This window comes from Euprymna scolopes, chromosome 29 (assembly GCF_053919585.1).
Source record: "Euprymna scolopes isolate OS-2025 chromosome 29, ASM5391958v1, whole genome shotgun sequence".
Classification (NCBI taxonomy): Eukaryota; Metazoa; Mollusca; class Cephalopoda; order Sepiida; family Sepiolidae; genus Euprymna; species Euprymna scolopes.
In genome coordinates this window covers 21,914,674-21,935,373 of record NC_136510.1, presented here as the reverse complement: position 1 = coordinate 21,935,373, position 20,700 = coordinate 21,914,674, and the positions used below count along the sequence as shown (strand labels likewise).

At 33.4% G+C, this 20,700-nt stretch overlaps 1 protein-coding gene across 1 annotated transcript in view; it reads left to right on the top strand.

Annotated features, from left to right (window-relative positions):
• Positions 1–1,115: 1,115 nt before the first annotated feature.
• Positions 1,116–20,700, top strand: part of LOC145252539 (noggin-like) — a 112,202-nt gene continuing 92,617 nt past the window's right edge. Inside the window, exon 1 of the mRNA XM_080112089.1 lies at positions 1,116–2,904. The gene's annotated coding sequence lies outside the window, so the exon portion shown is untranslated. The remainder of the gene's footprint in view (positions 2,905–20,700) is intronic.

Here is a 20,700-nt window from a genome sequence, read left to right as displayed (position 1 = left end):
CGATATCTCTTCCTCCCACACGTTCGTCTCTATTACTCCCTTTCTCCCCCCCCTCTCTCTCTTATCACGTTCTTAATTATGTTTTATCGAAACTTCATCCCTCAGTCGTTGTATCTAACTAACTCTATTTATTTCCCCCTCTCTCTCTCTCTCTCTCTCTCTCTCTCTCTCTCTCTCTCTCTCTCTCTCTCTAGCTTTCCTTTTTAGCTTCTCTCTCTCAAGCTGCCTTCTTTCTCTCCTTCTCTCTCTATCTCTTTCCCTTTCTCGATATTCCTTCTCCCTCTCTCGTTCTCTCTCTCTCTCTCTCTCTCTCTATATATATATATATATATTCTCAATCTCTCTACCTCTCGCTCGCTTTCTTTCTCTCTCTCTTTCTCTCTCTCTCTTTCTCTCTTTCTATATATATATATATATATATATATATATAGAGAGAGAGAGAGAGAGAGAGAGAGAGGAGGGGGAGAGACAGACAGACAGACAGACAGACATACAGAAAGACAGAGACAGACAGAGCTTCCTCACATTTTTTCATACCCTTTCCTTTCTCTCTCTCTCTCTCTCTCTCTCTCTCTCTTTCCCTCTCTAGAATCTCGCTCTCTGTCGCACTCACACTCTCTTATCTCTGTTTCTCTCTCTCTCTCTCTCTCTCTCACTCTTTTTTAATCTCTCGCCCTCCCTCTTTTGTAGTTATTACTCGTTCTTACTTACATATTTCATTCTTTAAATCATTAAATTTATACCGAAACCTCCGCTTCCCTACACTCTTTCTCTTTCTCCCCTCTTTCCCACTCTTTATCTCTTTATCTCACTGACACCCCCTCTCAGTTTCTTTTTCTTTTTCCTCTTTAAACCACTCAATTGTTATTGAAACCTCCATTTCTCTCTCGCCCTCTCTCTTGCTGCCCTACTCTCTCACTCTCTCTCTCTCTCTCTCTCTCTCTCTCTCTCTCTCCCATATACACACGATTTCTCTTTCTGCCCCTCTCTTTCTCACACACACACACTCACACACACTCTCTCTCTCTCTTTCCCTTCCACTCTCCTTCCCTCTCTTTTTCTCGTCTCGTCTCTCTCTCTCTCTCTCTCTCTCTCTCTCTCTCTCTCTCTTCTTTAAATCACTTGATTGTTATCGAAACCAGGTTGTAGTTCTCGTCGTCATGATGGCGGCTGTGTTTATATATTCATTCAGCATCCATGAAAGCATCTTCTTTTCTCCTCATCTTAAATGTCTTTCAGTGAAAACCATTCCTATTTTCACTAACCGTCCCGTTTCTCATCACCAACGGACGTGATACCTCTAAAGTGCGAACTTGTGTGAAAATCCCATCGCACTCAAACGTAAAAAAAAAGAGAAAAAAACATTAAAAAAAGATAAAGGAAAACCATAAACTCAGCCCACTTATTTCCCTGTGGGTCGCACGAGCAATTCTGTAAAGTACATCCTTTTAATTTATTTAAAAGAAGTGTTTATTACTTAACTAAACTGTTACCCAAATAGTAACCTTCATTTTCTTTTTATTTATTCAATATCAAAACATTAAATATTTATAATAGACTATTTTTAGTATTTCATCGATTTTAATTTTATCGATTTTAATTTTATATTGAATCTTCTTAATTCTCCAAAAGAAATTACATCCATCAAAACTTATCAGTCCCTCTTTAACGCAAAAAAAAAAAAATATACCCATCAAAACTTCATCAGATCCTTCTTATCACATAAAGAAATTACACCCAGCAAAATTACACCAGACGCCTTTTAACACAAAAAGAAATTACACCTATCTAAATCTCACCAGACCTTCCTTAAAACAAAAAATACACTATCAAAGACTCACCAGTTCCTCTTTAATACAAGAAGAAATTGCACTTATCAAAATCTCACCAGACTGGCCCTTATACAAAAAGAAATTACATCCATCAAAATATCAACAAATCATTTTTAACACAAAAGGAAATTACACCTCATCAAGAAAATTGACAATGCCCTCATCCTCTCCTAAACAAAAACAAAACAACAAAAAAATGAAACTATGAACTTTTAGACGATATATTTCCTGTCGACATTGTCAAAAATTCAACAGCTTTAGCATTCTTGTTTTTTTTGTTTTGTTTTTTATTTTAACGACCTAAAGCGGAAGTTATCGTCTGCACACAAGAGACAACGTGGACGATTTGTTATTGTTTTTTTTATAGCGAATTGTTGTTATTGTTGCTTCGTTATTATTGTTGCTCTTGTGATTGTATGACTTCCTTCACCGACAAAAGCAAACAGCTCACGCCGTGGGTCAAGTGACAACAAGTCTTTTCAGAATTACGGGCGATATTATTCAACAGTAATTTCAGAAAATTAAAAAAAAAACTGTTTTCTGTGAAATTAGTAATTAACATCATTTCTGTGGTTATTTATGAGCAAGTATTTTCGTGTTCATTTCATTTATTAAAATAGTTACAGAAATATTTCACGTTTTAAAAATAAATAATTTTGACAATTATTATTATTTTTTTTTTTTTCAAAATATTGACTGACAACATTGACAACATTTGGACATTTTTGTGATATTGTTTTTAGTTCTATGAAAACAAAGTTTTCTTAAATTCCTTTAAAGAATCGGTTCTCTACAATGGCATTCTGGAAATAAATTTTAAAATAAAAAAAAAAGAGAAAAAGGACGACTTTCATCAAAAAATTATATCCTGATTTTTTAGGGTTTTTTTTTCTAAGCTGAAAAAGAAATAAATGACGTTAACGAATAAATAACACTTGTCAATGAAAACTTAAACAACAAACACGCGTTTTTTTGTTGTTGGTTTTTGAAATATTTATAATATAAAAAAAATACTTAATTTTTCCAACATTGGATATTTCCCAGAGAGTGCACGTCATCAGGACTCACTTGCGTAAGTAATAAAAACGTTTTGTTTATATTTCCAAATTTAAAAGATCACTATCAATAATTCGAGTGCTTCTTCGGTATTAGAACGAAAGTTGGAAGCCTCAAAATTGAATTTCCATTAAAAACAAATGTTATATATCTATAAAATTAAGCTGAACGTGTGTGTGTGTGTGTGTGTGTGTGTGTGTGTGTGTGTGTGTGTGGTCACGAATAGGCTCCTATATCCTGGAGTATTTAAAAAAACTGATTACATATAATGATAACAGATGTATCGGGGATCAGGAATGGGTAGGTTTGATCTGGCAGACCAGTGAATCATAAAAAATTGTGGGGTCTGTGTTCCCGCCTGGTCCACAAAGTATGGAAATAAAAAATGAAAAAAAAAAAAACGTTTACAAGGGTTTTGATTTAGATATACATAAGAATACTTTAATAAGTATATTTCAACTTAAATAGGGATGGTATAATAAAATTGGGGGTCTGCGTTTGCGCCTGTACTCCATGGAAATAGGCACAAACTTTAACAAAGACTTTTCATATCTATTTGCGTAAGTATACTTTGATAATTATGTTTCAGTTTGAAGAAATATGGTATAATAAAATTATTGGGTGTTCGTTCGCGCCTGACTTCCATAGAATGTAAATATGTCACAAAGTTTAACAAGGTTTTTTAAAGGTGGTGAGGGTCCACAATAACACCTTAACTTTATTCACGTTAGCTTTTATTTATTTTTTTAGTTGAATCATATTGTGTCGAATAAATTCACCTCATAAATTCACGTTCTTATTAAAGTGAAAGACAAAAAAAAAAAGTCGGAACTTTAGACAATTCTCGACACAAATTTTGTATTTTGTGTTTTTTTCGTTCTCCACTTGCACGTTGCACTCTTTTCAAAATAGATAAATAGATAAATAATAAAAAAATAAGAACGTTACTTGTTATCGTGTCAAAAGAAGGAAAATATCCTGCTCACGTGATTACGTGTCTTCTTAAAAACCTTTGCATAACCTTTTTATTTTTATTTATATATCTGTTTAAGCATTTTTTGTCAGTGTAATAGAATGAATTCAGTTGATTACAACCATTTCTGCGTGTTCCTTACATTACAATAGTACAACCCTGAATCAGACGGCGCAATACTACACCGTTCAATACTGTAAAACTGAAACGAAGCTGTTCTGCTTGAAAAAAGGGCGCCATTTCTTCTTATTCATATTTATATGGGTTCTTTGCTTTAAAAACTAAAGTAATGACGTGTTTACTTTTTTAATATCCCATTTTGCTGTTTCGGATTATTTTACTAAAGTAAGTAAAGCTTCATTATTTTTCAAAACTGTTTTTGTTTCTTTGCTTTTCGATATTTCGCCGATATTATTTAGTAAGAGTGTTTAGCAGAAAAGCCAACAAACGACTACCCGAAAAAATAAATTTACAAAAAATAAATGTTACCATAGTCAATAAAAGTTCAGTTCATGTTTTTTTTGTTTTAATTAGTTTTTAATGCTCTTTACTTGAAATAATTTCAGCGAATGAAATTAAAACGAAATTTGAGGCGATAACTACTTAAATGAATTTTTATATAAACTACACATGCCATAATCAAATATTCCTCAAGTACAAAATGACGGAAAACATTAAAATATGTTTATAAATATTCCTTACGTTGACGGAACTCTCTTAAATTGTTAACATAGAATGCTCAGGTGCCCCTTCTTCAAATTGAAAACGGGGCTCTCCATTTCAAAGTCGCTGCCATTTTGATTTTTTTTAAACCGGACCCTGAAATTTTTTTTTGCAAACTACTTAAAAATACAAGCCAATGAACTTTTCTACCATAAAAGTAACTTTTATTGACTATGGTAACATTTATTTCTTGTATATTTATATTATTATATATATAACATTTTCTCTTTGTAAGGAAACATTATTTTGTTAGTCACTCTTGGCTACGAATGGAAACCAAGTTGATATAAAAAAAATATATATTTTCGCAAAAATTATCTTTACTTTCATAATATTTTGCTTAGGTTAAAATTTTTTAGTATCAAAACCTATCTCTTTACAACCCCCTCCTTTTCATAACCTATCATACTTTCATCAATTACAGTCCATTACTTTTGCTAGTATATATATATATATATATATATATATATATATATATATATATATATATATATATATATATATATAAATTTGCTTTCGTATAAGCTGTATCGCCTGAAGTTACCAGCTGATCGAAACATGCTCATGACTGTGTAGCAACACATCACAGCTTATGTAAAAACACCTTGCTCTACTTCGGTATTGAGCACTCTTGTATTAACCTCGTTAAATTTCATTGGTTACTTTACCTCTGGAAAATAACAACTCCTATATATATATATATATATATATATATATATATATATATATATATATAGAGAGAGAGAGAGAGAGAGAGAGAGAGAGAGTGAGAGAGATAATAAGGAGCGAGAGAGACAAACAGACAAACAAACAGACGGACAGACAGACAGACAGATAGAGACAGATAAGAACGCTGGGCGAGTTTATTGGAGGGATAATAACGGTTTCAGTTAATTCAAAGCAGTCATTTTGTGTAAGGAATATATTTCTCTCGATGGATTATAATATAAAGTAAACGGTACATATTTGCCGATATTCATCCGTTTTGTTGTTAGTAGCTTGTGTGTTCGAGGAACGCGTGTCGTACTTGCCTGCTGCTCGCGTTTGGATATCTTCTCTCAAATTCCAATTTCTCCTCATCTTGCTTTCTCGTTTTATTCGGAACTGCTATAAGTAATTCTTCGATTATTGATATTATAACTAGCGGGACCTGTGGAAATTCCACAGCGAACTCTTCCGCATGATGATGCCGGCATTTTCTGGATGTTCAGCGTAAATGGCGACACCCTGGTATTATTATAGCTTTTTTTGTTCAAACTTCAAAGGTATTTATCTAAGCTATCAGGAACGCCCGGTCGTAAAATACCCTTAAATATGCTTGTATATATTATTATAGAGTCAATTCGATTCTTATAAGGTTTGATTTCAAAAATAAAAAATATATATAGTTATATATTTTTTAACTTGTGTGAATAAAAAATCAATCCAAAAAATATATAAATGTTTATATCTTTTCTGTATTTATTTCCTATGTGTTGACGTGTAGGAATACAAAAAGTCTTTTGAAAAAAAAAAACAAGAATGTTTCCTTCAAAAGCACATAATTTTCGATCGATTCTTCGATCTTCCTCAATGTGAATGATATATATATATATATATATATATATATATATGTATATATATATATGTATATATATGTATATGAATGAACCCTTTTTCTGGGTCAACGGCCAACTAGCACCGTGTATATTTGTGTGTTGGGGTGGAGAGGGCTCCCGTAAGCCGTGGTTAAGGCAACCTTTCTAGGAGAAGCAAATCTCTGATTTAAAAAAAAACATAAAGCGGGAGACCAGTACCCGCATTAAGCTGCTCTGCAGTTTAATTTTGTTGCTGGCTATCTTGCTCTTGCTTGTTGCTGGATCTCAACATTTTGAACTGAGAGAGAGACTTGGCTGTCGTACAAAGCTAAGACTCTGTAACATCATCTTTGTATAGATACTCCCTCAGCCATTTGGGCTCATGGATTTTAAGTGTCTGAGGGAGTGGCACTCGTCTGACGAGATATTGAAATCATCTTATATGTATATATATATATTGATTTCCTTCAGCTATAATCAAAACCGAAACCAAAACTCATGACCCTTATCCCCGAGTAGCTTCCGGGACTTGATAAATGGTGACCTCCATGTAAAAAAAAAGAATATATATATATATATATATATATATATATATATATATATATATATATATATATATATATATATATATATATTCTTTATACATATATATATATATATATATATATGTATATAGATATATATGTACAGATGTATGTCTATATATATATATATATATATATATATATATATATATATATATATATATATATATATATTGATTTCCTTCAGCTATAATCGAAACCGGAACCAAACCTTATGAAAAATTCTTAGTAAAATTATTTATAAAAAAAAATACCTCACTTGAGTGCCATCAACTATAATTGAAATCGAAATAAAAACTTATAAAACATTCTTGGTAAAATTATTTGTTACAAGAAGTTGGAGGTTATAACAATGAAACTACAATCAATCGGAGGAGGAAGATATAAGCGTTACACACAAAAGAACACACACGCTATCGTATTAATATATAGATGACGTTGATCATGTTCTACTTTAATTTCGGTTCGCAGAAAAGTTCTCTATATTTATTTCGTTCTTCTTCCTCTCTATTTGATCTTTATCCCATGGGCTGCTGGGATTCCAAAAATCTATAATTTGATAGTTTTTGTTGTTGTTTTTTTTTTCTTTTCTACTTACTAGGAATTTTCACACACGTCGTTATTTGTGATTGCTCACTGACAATAACGGGTAGTGCTCCCTTGAATCTGAGTGACAACAAGTCTCTACATATTTCCAGTACACTCGCCAATATCTTTCGATAAACATTGCAAATGATCATGTTATTTGGATGCTTCGGGCTACTATTCTCATCTTGAGTTTTAATTTCACAACATTTCGATCAATGTAACCTCCGACCTCCTTCAAATATATGTTATCGAGCTCGGGAATCTTTCTGTCGAACTCGGGAATCTGCACGGAATTCCGAACAGAACCCTTTTTTTAAGCAGTCTATCGTCCCGTTAGCCATGACGTGGTATAAATCCAAATTAATACATAGTTGTCCGCTAGGAACTATAACGTAGCAGATAAAGCACTAGTTGTAAGTTACATTCTCTTAGAGGTTGAAGGTTCAATCCTCAGTGCAGGCGACACACAAAATACAATTGTGACTTCAATCAAGCCATGGCTGACAGAACGAGAGCATGCTACCCCTGTTGGTCAAATGAAGTGTTCAGTACGAAATTCCGTGCAGATTTCCATGTTTGACAGATAGTTTCTCGAGTTCAACAGAAAGATTCCCGAGTTCGACAAAGATACACCAGAAGAAACTCGGAGTTTACATGAACTGAAACGTTTTGAAAATAAACTCAGGATTAAAATGGTAGACCAAAACAATCCAAATCATTAGTCCTCATATCAAACATTCAGAAATATCGCAAATGATTTTGTGTTATCGCAACAGCATCTTACAATTCATTTCTAGCTAACAGCGATCATTGGCTGTCTCTTACATTTCGGTCACACGAAACTTCCCCAGGTCCAAGTACCAGCGGCACCGTTTCAGTTGAGGTCTGGTTACTGCTCTTCCGCCTCCGTTTTTCCATCTTCCTTGGACGTTCACGTTTATATGGTATTAGCCGAGGCTTTATTATTATTATCACGTGTACTCACTAGGGGTTCTCACTCAGGTCATCATGAATGATTCCTTATTGACAGCAACCTGTGGTGTCCCCTTGAATCTGGGTGATAGCAAGTCTCCTCAGATATCTAGCACTCTCTACTTCTTTTGATAACCTTTAATGTGGTGCCAGTCAATGCTGACAATATAATTTTTTTACGAGGTGTAGCTTACAATTTTGCAGTTTCAGTTTTCTTGGTTTCACCCCCATCATCATCATCATCATCATTCACTCACTAGGAGTTCTCACACAGGTCATCATCAGAGATTGCTCACTGACAAAGACCGGTGCTGATCCCTGGAGTCTGGGTGACAAGTCTCCCCAGATTTCCAGTAATCCTTACCTCTTTTCGACACATTTTTCTTCTTCTTCTTCTTCTTCTTATTATTATTATTATTATTATTATTATTATTATTATTATTTACTAGGAGTTTCCACATGGTCATCATCAAAGATTTCTCTCAGTCAACAACCCCCTGTTAACTGTTCCTTTGACGCTAGGTGACAACAAGTCCTCCCAAAGTTCCAGTATTCTCCCAGTCTTTCGATAACATTTGCAAATGACGTTTCATTATCGCAACAGCCTCTTGTCATTCATTTCTCACTGGCCACAACCAACAATCTTCAATGGAATTAGGATGGCAATAAGCCTCTCCAACATAGAAAGCATCCTTCGCATCCATCCAGTCGATGTCTGGCTGGTACTTTTTCTACTTGGTTTTTCTATCCTATTTAATCATTCACAACAGCGAGGCTTTTTTTTTTTTTGTACTCATTAGGGGTTCTCACACAGGGATTAATTAGAAATTACTTACTAATGACAACTTGAAGTGTTCCCTTGAGTCTGGGTGACAACAAGTCTGCCTAGATTTCCAGTACTCTTCACCTCTTTCGATAACATTTTCAGATAACGTTGCATTATTGCAACAGCCGCTTCTCATTGGTTTCTCGCTGGCAAAGACCCTTGATCTTCACTGGGATTTGAGTAGCAATAACAATCCAAGTACCCTTTGCACTCAGCCAGTGGCGGTCTGGTTAGAGCTTTCTCTCCTTGGTCTTTCCATCCTTTTTATACCTTCACGACTTTTTTTGTGTGACGTCAGTCGATGCCGGCACCGCTATTTTAAGGGTGGAAAATAGTTAACTTTTGCAGTTTTAATTTTCTTGGTTGCATGTGGTGTTTTTTTTTTGTTTTTTTTTTATTTATTTATTTATTTATCTTTTTATTATTTATTTATTTTTTTTGCATGGTTTTACTTCTGTTGCAGTTTCTATATGCCCGGTTAGAGTTTGTAGCTCATTTGAATTAGTTTGCATATTATCAGCAGCAGTAGTCATGAATATCAAAATTATTAAATTAAGATGTCACGTTGCATCGTATTTGTTTAAAGATCAGTCAAATTCAAGTTTATTTTTTCTTTCGTGGAAAACATTATGTGACAATCTTTCATGTGTTTTGTCCTTGTGAATTAATATTTTGTTTCGAAGGAAATTCATATAAAATGAAAAGAAATGATTTAATTTCTTCTGGTACGTATTATTATTATTATTATTATTATTATTATTATTATTATTATTATTATTATTATTATTGTTACAACTACTACTACTAGTACTACTACTAGCGGGACTTGTGGAAATTCCACAGGAGACTGATTCATATGTAATATATTGATGTTGGCATTCTGTAGATGTTCAGTGTAAATGGAGACGCTCTGATATTATTGTAGCTTTTTTGTTAAAACTGCAAAATTATTTATCTAAACTAGCACGAACGTCCAGTAAAGTCCAGTCGTAAAGTACGTTTTAATATGATATTTTAATTTATGCAGATTTCGTATATATTATTATAGAGTTAATGTTCTATCGATTATTATATATTATAAAATTGCGATTTCAAAAAATAAAAAAAGTATTTCCATATGATTTGGGTGCATCAGCTTGAATCGAAACCGGAATAAAAACTTATGAAAAAAAGTGTGTGTATATATGTGTGTGTATGTGTGTGTGTATATATATATATATATATATATAAAATTTAAAGCTGGACGTCTGTGTGTGTGTCTGGTCACGAATAGGCTCCTATATGGTTGACTATTATAGAAAACTGATCACATATAATGATAGAAGATGTATCGAGACACAGGAATGGGTATATTTGATCTGGCATGATGATGATTCATTAAAATTGTGGAGTCTGCGTACGTGCCGGGTCCACAAATTATGGAAATAAAAAAATTTTTAAATTAAAAAAAAACGTTTACAAGTGTTTTTGATATAGATGTACATAAGAATACTTTGATAAGTATTTTATTAACTTAAATAAGGGTGGTATAATAAAATTGTGGGGTCTGGGTTCGCGCCTGGCCTCCATAGAATGGAAATAGGCACAAACTTTAATAAAGACTTTTCATATCTAACTGCGTAAGTATACTGTGATAATAATGTTTGCTTGAAGAAATATGGTATAATAAGATTATGAGGTGTTCGTTCGCGCCTGACCTCCATAGAATGGAAATATATCACAAAGTTTAACAAGTTTTTTTTAATATAGATTCACAGAATATTGTGATAAGTGTTTCAGTGTGAACAGGTATGGTATAATAAATTATGGGGTTTATCTATTTTATTTTTACTTTCATCATATTTTTCTTTGGTTTTGATATCCCCAAATTCGAAACTATCTCTTTACAACCCTTCCTTTTCATAACCTATCATACTTTCATAAATCAATCAGAGTCCATTTTCTGTAGGCTGTTTTTGAACCCAGTCAACGACGCATACTTTTGCTAGTATATATATAGAATTTGAGTTCGTTCAGCTATAATCGAAACCGAGACCAAAATTTATAAAGAATTCTTGATATAAATTATTTATTAAAAAAATAGATGATTTAAGTGCCATCAGCTATAGTCGAAACCGAAACGAAAACTTATAAAGAATTCTTGATAAAATTATTGATGACAAGAAATAGAAGAACATAACAATTAAATGACCCGGATGTAAGCGTGACACACAAAAGAACACACACGCTATTGTATTAATAAATATATATATATATATATATATATATATATATATATATATATATATATATATATATTTATGATGATGATGATGATGTTCGTTAACTTCACAGTGTTGTGATGTTTTACACCGACTTTTTTTTAACTTAAGAGCGAGCTTTACACTTAAGCTAGTGAGAATATTCAAAGAGTAAATTAGATGGAAAGCGCTTGGCATGGGATATTTGCTGTACTAAGAAGAACTGACTTCTGGAGTACGGTGATGTTGTACTTGATTTCTAAAGAGATCAACTGTTTCTCAAGATCATCTCGAATTGCTCCAAGTGCATCTGTGGTGATTGACACAATGGAAATTTTCTTATTTCGCAATCTAGCAATCTTCACCCTCTGTTTCTGATAGTTCCGTAGTTTCTCATTATTCATGCCTGCTAAGTTGATGTCATTTGGCCAAGCCACATCAATAATTTGGCATTCTTTGCTTGTTTTTTTGGGGTGTTTTTTTTTTGTTTTTTTTTTTTGTTCAGAACTACAATATTAGTTTTTTTTTGTGAGTTATCTCTCGGTCACTTTGAACCATGAAATCCCAGAGAATCAACGTCCTTATTTTAAACTATCGCTTCTGGGTGATGTTGGAACCACTTGTCCGTCATTCGGATTCCAAACTTTAGGCAAAAACTCCAATGAAGATTTGCACATACTTTGTCATGGCGACGTTTGTACTCTTTTTGAGCAAGTGTAGAACACGCACTAACAATTTGTGGCACCGTTTCAAGAGTTAAACCACACAGCCTGCACTTATCAGAACACTCCTTCCCAAAAATGTCTCTATTGATTGCCTTATTATTTCACTCACTAGGAGTTCTCACACAGGTTATCATCAGAGATTTCTCACTGACAATGACCGGTGGTGTTCCCTAGAGTCTGTTTTACAACAAGTCTCTGCAGATTTCCAGTAATGCTCACCTCTTTCGACAACTTTTGCAAATAAATTTGCGACATCGCAACAGTCATTTATCATTGATTTCTCGCTGACAATGACCATTGCTCTTCACTGGAATTTGGGTGGCGATAAAGGTTCCCATAGCCCCAGTCCCCTCCGCACTAATCTAGTGGAGGTCAGGTAGGTACTTTCTATTCTCGGTCTTTCCATCTTCCTTGACTCTTTGACTATTTTTATAGTGCCAGCATCAGCTGGCACTATAAAAAAATTTGTTTTTCTTTTTTCAGGAGTTGAGAGGGAGGAGATGGATAGAGGTACGGGGGAGGTAAGGGAAATGGGAAATGGCAGATGGGAGGGGAAGGGAGATTGGAAGAGGATGTAGTAGTCAGTTTACAACTTCGCAGCTTCAGTGTTCTTGATTTGGATTTTTGGTTTCTATACTCCTGCACTATCTATATGCCCGGTTGTAGATTAAGTTCCCGCATTCGAGGATTTTCCTTAAGATTTCCGCTATTTTCAGCATTACTGTCCGTTGCATAATTTGAGCCTTCCCCTTGATTTTGATTTCGTCTAGTCTTGTTTTCAAGTTCTTTGGAACTGTTCCTAATGTTATTATTATTGGCATTATGTTGATTTTCTTCGGGTTCCATATTCTTTTTAGTTCTCTGGCACGTTCCGCATGTTTGTTTCATTTTTCTCTTACTTTGCTCTCCACCCTGTAGTCTACTAGGACGGCAAAATCTACAATTTAACAGGTTTCTTTTTTTTTTTCTTGTTGCCTAAAATATTTTCTGGTTTTCATTTTCCAGTACAGTCTCCAGCTTATGTTTGAACCATTTGTCTGCATGCTCGTGTTGCAGTCGTCTGCATAGCTGTCCAGTGCACTGCCTTCCCCATATGGGACAGTGTGTTTGGGGTAATTTACCGCATTAGCTAATTATGTGGTTTATCGTTTTGTCTTTTTGTCCACAAAGTCTACATTTACTGTTTTTCTGTGTTTTATCTATTTTAACTTTGATGCGGTTCGTTCTAATTGTGCTGTCCTGTGCAGCGATCAGATGAGATTCTGTTTCTCTGTTCATGTGTTCTTTCTTAGCCATGTCCAAGTGTTTACGTGATTTTCTTCTTTTGTCATTTTTATGAATCATCCATGCAATACTTTCTCTTTCCACTTTTCTCGTCTTTTTTTAGTTACATCATATTCTGTATTGTTCCCCTAGCGATGTTTCTGGTTGCGGTTATCGGTCTTTTTGCACTCTGGTATACTTTTGTAAGCTTGTTTTTGTGTGCTTTCTACACAGTCTTCTGCATTTATTAGTCTTCTTCCCTTTCGTTCTTTTTCACATAGAATCAGTCGGTATCGTCTTTTTGGTGTAATGCATTTTTCATCATCATTAATTTCCTAGTCCTCTGATCAAGATGCCTAAGTTCATGTTTGTTCCAGCCTATGAATGGTCCAGAGTACCTTATTAGCAATACTACCCGGGTCGTAATTTCTTTAAGTAAATTTCTACTATATAACTTTGTTTCTAAGAGTTTTCTTGTTCTTCTCAAGTATTCTTTTCCAATATTCTTTTTCATTCCGGTAGATTTGATGGTGTCTGCTTCCAAATATTTGTGCCATCTTCTCCAAGCGCCCTCATCTTCTTTTGGTTTGGCATTTCAATACCCTCTGATGTCTCCAGTTTTCCCTTTTTCATCTCGAATAATCCACACTTTTCCATCCCATATTCCATTCTAATGTCGTGGCTTAATATTCTGGTTGTGTTTATCAGCTTTTCTTGATCCTTTTGGGGTTTTTTTTTTTTTTTTGCAAACAGCTTCAGGTCATCCATATACATGAGGTAGCTTATTCTTTGTTCTGTGCCTGTAAACTTGTATCCGGCATTACATTTTCTAAGTATGTAGTTGAGTGGAATCAGGGCTATGACAAATAGTAGTGGTGGTAGTGAATCTCCTTGGACGATACTTCTCTGTATTCATATTTCAGTCAGGTATTGTCCTCAGCTGCCAATTTCAGTCTATATGTTTCCATTGCTTTCTTAATAGTATTAATAATTTTGTCGATTATTTTGTACATTTTAAGCATTCAATTATCCATGCTTGTGGGATTCAGGATAGGCTTTTTTGTAATCGATCCATGCCATGGCTATGTTCTTTTTCCTGCTTTTAGCATCTTTCAAGATTATTATTATCATTATTATTATTATTATTATTATTATTATTATTATTATTATTATTATTATTATTATCTATATATTGATACGATATCGTGTGTGTTATTTTCTGTGTCATGCTTATATTTGGGTCGTTTAATTGTTATGCACTTCCATTTCTTGAAAAAAATAATTTTACAAAGAATTCTTCATAAGTTTTGGTTTCGGTTTCGATTATAGCTGATGGCACTTAAGTCCTTTATTTTTTTATGAATAATTTTACCAAGAATTCTTCATAAGTTTTGATCAATGACGAAATCTAATCTGTCAAAGCAGAATAAGATGCTTCCAGCAGCTTCCGCCCAGATATGGCAACAGTATGCCATTCTTGGACGTACTTGGCTCTTATACAGGTAAAGAATTGCATCAGCAGTGAGATATCTACTTAAACTCATGTGCTTCCAATTTAATCTATCTAGTTATTAATGTTGTCTTGGAACCATCACGTTGTATCCTCAGTCACAAAGAAATCCAAGCATAGAAAAGAACTTCAGCTCTTTTTTTTTTGTACAACAACACCTCCTTCATGTTGTGTTGTTATTATTTCTTTCGGGTTACAATCGTTTCACAACCATGTGGACAAGCTTAAACATTATTTCGCTAAAAGATTCGAAAATGGCTAATCTTCAGACACAAAATACAAATGTAATACATATATAAAATGTATGTGATGTTGCCAAGCTAATGAAAAACCTTGATTTTAGTAAAGCAACCGGCCCTGACGGTATTCCAATTATAGTACTCAAAAAACTTCAACCAGAACTAGCGCCCATACTTACAAAACTGTTTAAACGTTGTCTTAAGGACAATAGCTTCCCATCACCCTGGAAAATCTCATCAGTATGCCCTGTATTCAAGAATTCCGGTGATCGCTCATCCTCTTCTCAGTACAGGCCAATAAGTCTCCTGTGCGTCATGAGTAAGTTGCTGGAATCTGTTAAATAGAGAAGTAATCAACCATCTCAGCAAAAATAACATTCTTAGTGACACGTAATATGGTTTCCGTTCTGCTAGATCTATAGCAGATGTGCTTACAGTTATATTTCATAGAATTAGCGAATCTCTTGACGGAGGCTTCCTTTTAGGGCAATTGCTCTTGACATATCAAAGGCCTTTGATAGGGTATGACATAAAGGTTTACTTCACAAGATCTCCAACTATGGTATAGCTGGAAATGTCTTCTCAATTATTAAATCATTTCTCTTTGATAGGTTAATAAGAGTAGAAGTTGATGGGCAAAAATCAGAAGCTCACAGTATCAATGCTGGGGTCCCTCAGGGTTCCATACTGGGCACAACTCTTTTCCTGATCTACATTAATGATCTTCCAAATCACATCTTTAAATCATTCGTAGACATTTTTGCTGATGACACTACCATCTATGGTAGCACATCTAAGACAGATGTCTTTTTTTAGCTCTGTCTATCACGTATTTTATCATTTTCGCATGATCTAAATTAAATGAATGATCGTGTTCTGCACAATGGCAAAAGAGTGCATTTAGGGCGTTACCATTCCTTATATCTCTTCTGTGTTCGTAAAAAAAAGTGTACATATTTATTTAACGCATTTTTAAAAGTGTATATATAGACATTTGAACAACCCAACTTTCCTATACACACACATATGTTTTTCCTTCCAGATATGGGTAGGATTCTAACACTATTTTCTTTTCATTTTCGCACGGTCTATGATCATTTTCTTTTTATGCATTTTTCCTTTTAATATCCTGAAGATGTTCTCTGCAATAGAGACGAAACGTTGATTATTTCATAAATTCATTCGTTTTTTTCTTTTTTTAAAACAACATAACGTCAACCATCGCTGGTATTTTTATTTTATATATATATATATATATATATATATATATATATATATATATATATATATATATATATACATATATATATACATACATATATATATACATATATGCATACATATATATACATACATATATGCATACATATATATACATACATATATATACATATATATATACATACATATATATACATACATATATATATACATACATATATATATACATACATATATATATATACATACATATATATACATACATATATATACATACATATATATATACATACATATATATACATACATATATATATACATACATATATATATACATACATATATATACATACATATATATATACATATATATATATATCTATATACATATATATATACATACATATATATATACATATATATATATATATCTATATACATATATATATACATACATATATATATATCTATATACATATATATATACATATATATATACATATATATATACATACATATATATATATATACATACATATATATATACATACATATATATACATATATATATACATACATATATATACATATATATACACATATATATATACATATATATACATACGTATATATACATACATATATACATACATATATATACATACATATATATACATACATATATACATACATATATATATACATATATATATATACATACATATATATATACATACATATATATACATACATATATATACATATATATATACATATATATATATACATACATATATATATACATACATATATATATACATACATATATACATACATACATATATATACATGCATACATACATGTATATACATACATATATATATACATACATATATACATACATACATATATACATACATACATATATATATACATACATACATATATACATACATACATATATACATACACACACACACACATATATATATATATATATATGTATATATATATATATATATATATATATATATATATATATATATATATATATATATATAACGATGTTATGGCTAAACACCTTACAAGTAAACATTCTTGTCCGCACTAAAAATTTTGAAAACATTTTAGTAGACAACACATCTATTTTTTAACACGCAATAACCCTTATCCCGAGTGACTTCCGGGCCTTGATAAGTGGTGACCACGATGTAAAAAAAACAACATTCCACTAACAATCATAAATGTCATATACTAGAAACACTAATGATTAAACCAAATCAAACAAATATTAACAAAGTAAATTTCAATAACAACGATAATAACATTTTTGAATGGTCTTAAAAGTAACATAGAATCTATTAATCTCGTTAATAACATGTAAATTATTTTTAAAAAAAAATCAAAAGTATCTAAACCTCTGTTCTGACGTAATCCAGTAAGTGTATAAGAGGCCAACACTACCTGAGATGGAGGAAATAGTATTTTCGTAAATTTATCACGGTAACATTTGAAAAGTCCAGTTGTTTCATAGAAAGTGTGACACATTCACCGGCTGACTGACAGAGCCTTTTTACAATGATGCAAGGCTCGTCTAAATTAAGATGAGTCCAGTCAGTCTGCACGACGAGTAATGAAAATATTTTTTAACGCGTACGTTTTAAATAGCAATTTTGTCTGTGATGCTTAAGTCTGAAATGACATTTGTTTTGTCACTTCTAAGTTTGAAATAGCAGGTTGACAAGAAAGTTCTTGCGGTTTTTTACTTTTAAATTCAGGTGGACTAAGTGTGACGTAAAAAATTTGCGTTCTGATGACGATGAACTCACTGAGGGGGTTTTGGTTATCACTAAGGTTTTTGAAGAATTTCTTGCACAGAAAATTGTCGAGATGAGGAGAGAGGTCTGAAGCGTGCGGTGGATGAAACAAAGTGTTGTAACCATATTCGTTCAACTTCTGAAGGGTCGGTTCAAAAACGTGCAGTCGGGAGAATTGAGACTTTTCTTTTGACTAATGTTGGGTGTTGTCGAAGTTTCCGTTGCATTTCATCTATTTAACAGTACTTTACCGCGTAATGATTTCGCCTGCATTAAAAAAAAACTGTAATAGATAAGTCCGGTCGCAGACCACCAAGCAGCCAGCATGACTTGTTTTCATGCAACTCTGACTTCGGGAAGTGTTGTGGAGCTTAGTCGGCGTCTAACCACTGAGCCGAGCGTCGTCGGTTGTTGTAAAGAACCCACTTTTCATCACAAGTCATAACCCGGTCGAGAAACGGATAGTTCTTGTATTGTAAGAGGGGGGAAGCTGACACTTCAAAATGGTGTTTCTTTTGGTTGTTCAATTTGTGACGCATCCATTTATCGTTTTTTTTTTTTGTTTTGTTTTTTTTCGTCCAATCTCTCACAAATGGTTGGAAATCGTCGTATGCGTTACATCTAATTCAGAAGCAAGTTCTCGAACAGTTGTGCGTGGATTAGCTTTGACTAAGGCTCTTCATTGATCATTGTCAACATCCGATGGCTGAGCACTAGGCTCATCATCTTGAAGACTCTCGTCACCACCACGAAATTTGCTTAAACCCCGATTGTACTGTGCGTTCACTACTGGTCCCTGGGCCAAACGCTTCGTTGATATCGCGAGCTGCTTCAGCAGCTTTTTAGCCTAGCTTGAATAGAAATAAGAAAATTGTGCGAATTTATTTTTTTTCTATCTTGTATTCAACGTTCTGAAAAGACATAATTGTTTTAAAACGATTATAATTTAAATGAGTAGACAAAACTCTCTTCAAAATGACAAATTAAAATGAAGTTAACGTATTATAACGACAATTAAAAACTCAGCAAAAACTTTCTTCTCAATCTAATAGCATTTGATTTTGTCTCCAACGCGTAAGTTTTATGTAACACTTTTTGGCAGTCTCTGACGCTAATATTTTCATTACTCGTCGTGCAGATTGACTGGACTCATCTTAATTTAGACGCGTCTTTGCATCATTGTAAAATGGCTCTGTCAGTCAGCTGGTGAATGTGTCACGCTTTCAATGAAACAACTGGGCTTTATCACCGTTAAAAACGGGCAAAAGTTATAGCCCGTTGAGTCTTTTTTGCTAAATTAATGGTTGAATATGATTAAATTTATGTTCATTTTTGCAGCAATTACTAATCCTATTAATCCATATTAATCTCTAACTGTGCCTCGAGCTGATACCATAATACTTAGTTCGCTGTACGTAATAATAATAAAGGTTCACCTAAAATTTCAACTAGATTGGCTGAGTAGTTTCTGAGAAACTACAAGGTAAATGTGGTATTGTGGTGACTAATTTCACCCTATTAACCCCCAATTTTTTCATCGAACAGAATCTATAATACTGCACCAGAACATAATGAATATTCATGCAAAATTTTAACAAATCGGACCAGTAGTTTCTAAGAAATAGTGGCGTAAACAGACAGAAAAATATATATTTATCGTAATTCGCGTAGGTTGAACGGACGCATCTTCAGAACAGTTTTTATTTCTTGTTTATCTGAGTCGACCTCAACTAGAAAGGAAAAAAAGCGGAACCAATTTAGCCTTTCTTTCTCATTTATTTCAAGATAAAGACCTAACAGCGCGTTATCTCAGAGCCCTCATTAATTTGGAAGCTTTCCGGTTTAGGGGTCAAATGTCATTCTCTTACTTGTAAATTCTTGTTTGTATTTTTACGGTCGCCCCCAATTAGAATCGAATGTCCTGCTTCAGACCACTTGCTCAGATCAGTGGAACGCGTCTAAAAACGCTGGTTTCTGGCAGTGGGCGGGGCAGTGACACCCCTATCCATTACATTTCAGCGTCTTCTTCTCGCTCGCATTTTCAGAATAATTGGACTCAAAAGATACGTCTGTATAAGTGTCACCTTCATTCCTGTGGGAGCTGGCGGTGATCAAATGGTTAAGGACACGGACTGGCGATCTGGATGTTTCAAGTTCGAATTCAGTTCGTTCCACAATAATCGCTTTCTCTTAAAAAGACATCGGGCACTTACAGGAGTGTAAGTGCCCGATGTCATTCAAAACTAGGATCCTAATTTTTTTTTTTTTATTACATTTTCACCCCAAACAAGGCACATTGCCATTTTGATTTAGGGGGCTACTATCAGGGACCTAAGTTGTAGGGGTACTATGTAGAGAGTTTAGCAGCAAGATGTCTGTTCACATTACATTTGAACTTCTGCATGTCAGTACAGTTGGGGAAGCAGGAAACCGGAAGAAAATTCCAAAGTCTTGCAGTTCTAGGGAAGAAGCTATTAGAGTAAAAGGCTTTCTTACATCTAGGGATATCAACTGTGTAGGGGTGGGACTTGGCTGCTTGTCGGATGTGTCGAA